Source organism: Sinocyclocheilus rhinocerous, unplaced genomic scaffold, assembly GCF_001515625.1.
Source record: "Sinocyclocheilus rhinocerous isolate Xijiao unplaced genomic scaffold, SAMN03320098_v1.1 scaffold840, whole genome shotgun sequence".
NCBI lineage: Eukaryota > Metazoa > Chordata > Actinopteri > Cypriniformes > Cyprinidae > Sinocyclocheilus > Sinocyclocheilus rhinocerous.
In genome coordinates, this window is record NW_015653473.1 from 209443 (window position 1) to 216308 (window position 6866).

Consider the following 6866-nt stretch of genomic DNA (forward strand, 5'->3'; position numbering starts at 1 on the left):
TTGTAACGCTCAGCCTAAATAAGGCAGGCTACACAAATAAAGTTTGTTCTGTGTACCTCTTAATAGTGGGGTTGAAGGAATGCAGGTACAAAAAAAATAACTACCAAAAATAATAAATGCCAACCCAGAGTGTATTTCACAAGACAAAAAAACGATATATACAATATATACAATGAATGTTTCAGTATGTGTGCGTACGGTCCTTGAAAGTCCAATAGTATGTGTGTGTCAGGGTGTGTGTGTGTTCAGTTCGGCCTCACCGGTGAATTTTTATATAGTCCGGGAGCACGTTGAGGAACAGCGCTGTCCTGTGAGGAAATCCAACTCAAATAGTCCAACAAACTTGACCATTCCACGCTGAGAATTCCACAATGTTCACAGCAAATAACAGCAGCATGTAGGAGACGATCGATCGTTGTGTATCCCCAAGTGAGCACATTGAGCGTAGCTCATGAACGCCTCTAACCGGCTTCTTTTATCGGACGTGTCAAATCATCTGATCGATGTGACGTCACGGGGATTCCCTGGCGTGTCGCGAGCGAACTCTCGCGAGAAGAAACAGGGTCCACAACACTCGACGGGGCAATACAAACAAAGATACATCAATAACAGCTGTGACACATCAACAATCAAATTAGTATTTAATCAACAGCTTTATAAATATATCCCTCTTATGTGGCCGTGCTACATAGATCCCCCGCCCCCAGCCAACGGCGTCGGAGGTGAGCGTCCATAATAAGTTTATTCAAACAAGTTACTGATGATTGTTTTTGGCTTTGTTTTTGTCAAGGCCGGGTTTTTTTTATTTTTATATATTTTTGTCTTTGTTGAGAATTGTGATCCTGAATCCTGTCCTTGCTGAATACTCGTATTCCGGTTTGGACTGGAGAGCCATCCCATCATTTCGTGCCTGGAAATGGAGAAAAAGAGAGAAATTTGTCGATCTGGTAGGACCAAACTATATTTGTTTAGAGTTTTTCCAAGTTTTGCTGCCTGGATTTTCCCTGGATCAAACAATTTTTTTCCTTTCTTCGTGGACTGAATTTTTCCACTTTTGATGAACATTGCTATATATTTTTTATATTATTTTTTTAAACTGAATTGGACATTGAGACTTTTGACTTTGCATCTGAAACTTAACTGGACATTGAGACTTTGAATTCAAAACTGAAATTTGAAATTGAGAATTTGATCTTGAATCTAAAAATCTCCTTTTGAAACTGAGACACTGATTTTGAGTATTTGAAATTTAATTCAAGAAAAGTATTTGTAATTTGGAAACTGAATCTGAACTTTGTTTATTTTTCTTTTCTTTAAATTTTGATATCCTTTTGTTACTTTGGGGTTTTACCATTCAATTTATTTGTTGTTTTAATTGTGTTTTGGTTATTTTTGATCTAATTGCACTTTCAAAAGGGCAGTAATCCAAGTGAAAGGATAATTAATCAAAACAATATACTATTTTTCCAGCAACTGACTATTCTTTGAACTGTGTTATTAATTGACTGACCTTTGAAATAGGTAATACTCTTACACTTTTTGCTTACCTTTTGCTCTAGTGAGTCGACACAAGTCTTCTGATTTCTGGTCCAAGCAATCCCACGTAGTTACCACTGTACCAAAGTTGTGGTCACATAGTAACTTAGTCATTCAAATGTTTGTAAGCAACTGAAAAAAGCACAAATGTCATGGCATGTCAAAACTTTTCCAGGGCCCCAAAACACCCTCGACCCCAGAGGGTTAAACTGAAATCCGTCTCTGTCACGGGGCGGACAGAGACTAGAAGAGAAAGATGCCCTAAGAAGAATGAATATCTGTCTCACCAGCATGCTCACGAGTCTCCATGTTGTGGATTACCTACCGGATTAGTAGGAACAAGGTGCACCGCTAGAATCCAAATTGAAGGGAGAGAAGTTAACTGCCTCCTAGACACCGGATCGCAGGTGACAACCATTCCTAAGTCCTACTACGACAAATACTTGTGCAAGCACCCCATGAAAACCGTAGAGCATCTTCTAGAAGTTGAGGGAGCCAATGGACAAGCCGTACCCTATTTGGGTTATGTCGAGCTTAACTTGCGGTTTCCCAAGCATTTCCTTGGGTTGGAAGCAGAAGTCCCAACCTTAGCTCTGATAGTTCCTGACTTGACGAACATACCACAGATCCTAATCGGTACCAATTCACTGGATGTGTTATACACCAACTGCACACAAGGGAACATAACTATTCTCAAGTCACATTCTTATGGCTATCAAGCTGTGATAAATATACTGGAGAAGAGGAAACAGCAGGCTTCCAGTGGATCTGTGGGATCTGTAAAACTGAAGGGGAACCAACAAGAGGTTGTACCGGCAGGATGCACCGTAGTTCTGGATGGACTTGTTCAAGTGAAAGGGCCTTTCTTTGAGAAGTGGGTGTCAGTGGAGCCACCTAGAAAGTCCTCTTTACCTGGTGGTCTTTTAGTGGCAAGCTGTCTGCACAATCTACCTTCAAGGCAATGCTTTGTGCAGTTACCAGTCGTATTGAGAAATGACACTCAAACTGACTTAGTGATTCCCCAGAAGACTGTGATAGCTGAAGTCCATGCAGTTCAGCGAGTGGAGAAAGAGTTTTCCAAAGTTGATGCTGAAAGTGAGAAGATGGGGCCAATTCCGCCCAAGATTCCAACTGACTTTGGAGATTCTCCTCTGACACCAGAGTGGAAAAAGAGAATAACCTCACTGTTGAACTCCATGTCTGATGTATTTGCATTACATGATCTGGATTATGGTCACACTGACAAAGTAAAACACAGGATAAAGCTCAGTAATGAAATGCCAGTCAAGCACAGAGCTCGACCGATTCACCCACAAGATGTGGATGCTGTCAGGAAGCATCTTCAAGGACTCCTTGAAGATGATGTTATTAGAGAGTCCGAATCTCCCTTCTCGTCTCTTATAGTTGTGGTGCGACAGAAGAACAATTCTGTGAGATTGTGCATTGATTTCAGGAAGTTAAACTCCCAGACAATCAAGGATGCATATGCCCTTCCTAACTTGGAAGAAGCCTTTTCAGTCTTAACCGGATCGAGATGGTTTTCAGTCCTTGACCTCAAGTCGGGCTACTATCAAATTGAAATGGAAAAGTCTGATAAGCAGAAGACGGCTTTCATATGCCCATTAGGCTTCTGGGAATTTAACAGGATGCCGCAAGGAATCTCAAATGCACCTAGCACGTTTCAGCGATTGATGGAACGCTGTATGGGAGATCTCAATCGGAAGGAAGTGCTCGTGTTCATTGATGATTTAATAGTCTTCTCGAGAACTCTGGAAGAACATGAAGCTCGGCTACTTCAAGTGCCCCAGAGGTTAAGGGAATTCGGACTGAAACTCTCACCTGAGAAGTGCAAGTTCTGCCAAACATCTGTCAGATACTTGGGCCACATCGTATCCCAGCACGGAGTTGAAACTGACCCAGCAAAGGTCGAAGCCCTTAAAACCTGGCCGAGGCCGAAGAATCTTAAGGAGCTCAGATCTTTTCTCGGATTCTCTGGTTACTATCGGAGGTTTGTACAAGATTATTCGAAAATTGTGAAGCCCCTTAATGATCTCACTGCTGGGTACCCTCCACTGCAGAAAAGTCACAAGAAAAAGACAGACGAGAAAAAGCAGTACTTCAATCCGACGGAACAGTTTGGAGAACGATGGACTCAAGAATGTCAATGGGCATTTGATACTGTCATTGCGAAACTCATCTCTGCTCCAGTATTGGGATTTGCGAACCCCAAACTCCCATATGTGTTGCACACAGATGCCAGCACCACCGGCCTTGGTGCAGCATTATACCAAGAGCAAGATGGACAGATGAGAGTCATCGCCTTCGCAAGTAGAGGACTTACCCGGAGTGAGTCAAAGTACCCCGCCCACAAGTTGGAATTTTTGGCCTTGAAATGGGCCGTGACGACCAAGTTCAATGATTACTTGTATGGGGCTGAATTCACGGTGATAACTGACAGTAACCCATTGACCTACCTCTTGACTTCCGCAAAATTAGACGCCACCAGCTACAGATGGTTGTCAAGTTTATCAACGTTCACCTTCAAGATACAGTACCGAGCTGGGAGTAGAAACCAGGATGCGGATGGACTCTCTAGACGGCCGCAAGCAGAAATTCCAGATGACCTGGAGACACAGAAAGAGAGGGAAAGAATTAGACAGTTCACTCACCAGCACCTGACAGAAGAACCATTAATGGTTGTTTCAGAAGAAGCCGTGAAAGCTATCTGTGAGCGTCATCAAATTGGTCAGTCCTGTGACGATCCTGATCTTTTACACCCCTCAGTGACCTTAGTGGAGTCCCTAACTGTTGATGTGGATGCCTTGCCTCAAGCATTTCAACAGAATGATGCTTACCAGATCACAGAGATTCCCCAACTGTCTGAAGAAAACCTGCAGGAAAGACAGAGAACAGATCCAGAAGTTGGAATAGTCATCCAAAAACTGGAATACAAAGAAAAGCCCTGTCTCAAGACCATTCCACCTGAATTAGTTCCATGGTTCAAAGAATGGAACCGTCTGGAGTTGAGAAATGGCATACTGTTCAGAAGGAGACAAGAGCACGGGGACTTATCGTACCAACTAGCACTGCCGGCTGATCTTCGTAATATGGTCTTGAAAGAACTCCATGATGAAATGGGTCACATGGGGATCGAGCGAACACTCTCGACCTTGTCCGATCAAGATTCTTCTGGCCTAAGATGTCCTCAGCAGTAGAAAAGAAGATCAAAACCTGCGAGCGTTGTGTTCGACGAAAGACTCTGCCAGAGAAAGCCGCTCCACTGGTGAACATCAGAACCAGCAGACCGCTGGAGCTAGTTTGTATGGATTTCCTGTCACTGGAGCCGGACCAAAGTAACACCAAGGACATACTGGTGATAACCGATCATTTCACCAAGTACGCCGTGGCGGTACCAACACGGAATCAGAAAGCCCAGACAGTAGCCAGATGTTTATGGGATAATTTTCTGGTGCACTATGGATTCCCTGAAAAACTTCATAGCGACCAAGGTACAGACTTTGAGTCTCGCATGATTAACCCTCTGGGGTCCGAGGGTGTTTTGGGGCCCTGTAGAAGTTTTGACATGCCCTCACATTTGTGCTTTTTTCAGTTGCTTATAAACATTTAATGGCTAAAGTTTAGTAGCACCATAATCAGCACAAACTGGGCTACAATAATATGTGGGCAGCATGTATGTATGTGATTGTATTTTTGAGAAAACAACGTTTATGCGTGCTTAGTGAAAGTAGTATAACACATAACATATGTGTATAACAGCAGTATAACACATAACATGATGATGGTACACCAATCGAATTAGACATTGAATAGCAGGAGCTGCACTCATTAAAGTGTGACAAACATGCAAAAAAATAAGAAATCAGGAAGGGGGCCAACACTTTTTCACACCACTGTATATGGCTATATTCGTGAACAGAGAATATCCTATCACAGTAAAGTTTTGACTAATCATTCTTACTAACATTAGGCTAGTAACGTTATAACTCAAATTACTTTTATATCGTATTTCTGTCATCGTGAGACATTTAGATGCTGTGAATGAAACTTCATAATGTTTCACTTGATTATACATTTAGTCAGGAATTATAGTTTGGAAAAAGTCTAACTAGTAAAATGTGTACAAGTTATGTGAAACCTAATACAAGTAGGTTAATAAAAAAAGACTTACTCGTGTTTATGATCACTGCTGGATAAAGCCGCTGCATAGTTTTTTCCTGAGGTAATCCAAAGCTTCTTGAGGTGAATTCTGTCTTATTCCTCTCAGCGCGACGCGAACAGTAAAATTAAAAAAACTTGAGGTCTTGCTGCTTTGTTTGCTGTGATGTGGGCATTTACACGCCACGCTCTTCACGTGGATGATTATAATATCTATAGCGCACTCAGCGCATTGGCGTGGTCGAATTAGATATAATGAGGGGAGACGTGAAAGACTGGACATCACGTTGGTTTCATATGGATTACTTTATCACAGAATATTTGCTTTCGATAAGACTTGCTTAGTTTAAAGTAGACATGTCAAGCTTTCTATAGATATATCTCTCATGTCTCTTTGTTGAGTATTTGCTGAGTTACAGTTCATTTTAATGACGCGTTTCTAAATAAAGATCACGCAGACCAAGGCGGCAGACAGCGCACCATGTTTGTTTTCTTTATTTTATAAATGCACAAAGTTTTGTTGTTATTATGTGTGTATACAAATAAAAGTAGACCATTTACAGATTCGATTGACGTATTGCTCTTATCTGTAAGATCAAAACTGAAAGTGTAATTTAAGTTATTTTCGGTGTTAATAGGAGAAGATGCCACAAAACGCGTATCCGCGTTGGTCGACCCCAAAGGGTTAAAGAACTGTGCAAAGTGGCTGGAATATCCAAGACTAGAACCACCCCCTACCATCCGAGAGGCAATCCGGTAGAACGCTTTAATCAGACACTTCTACCGATTGTCAGACCATGATCCAGTGGATTATTATGACCCTGGAAAGTTCTGCGAGATTGAAACCAGAATTCTGTCTAACTCTGAACCTATCTCTTCTAACAAAAGTAGAAGAGCAGTCCACTTACCTGTTGCTGAACCTGTGATGGAAAAGGATGAAGGACGTCCTATCTCGACAGAACCTGTTGATAAAGGAAACTTACATGACTTACCTGAGGAATCCTTTAATGCACAGGAGGCAGATCATCCTACTTTAGAGCAACCGGTAGAGAGCAGCCTATCATATGTAAGGCCTCTGCGAATATCGCACAAATGAATGATTGAATCTGCGCATTCCACCGGAAAAACTAAAGACTCTCCTCCCCAGCTATCTG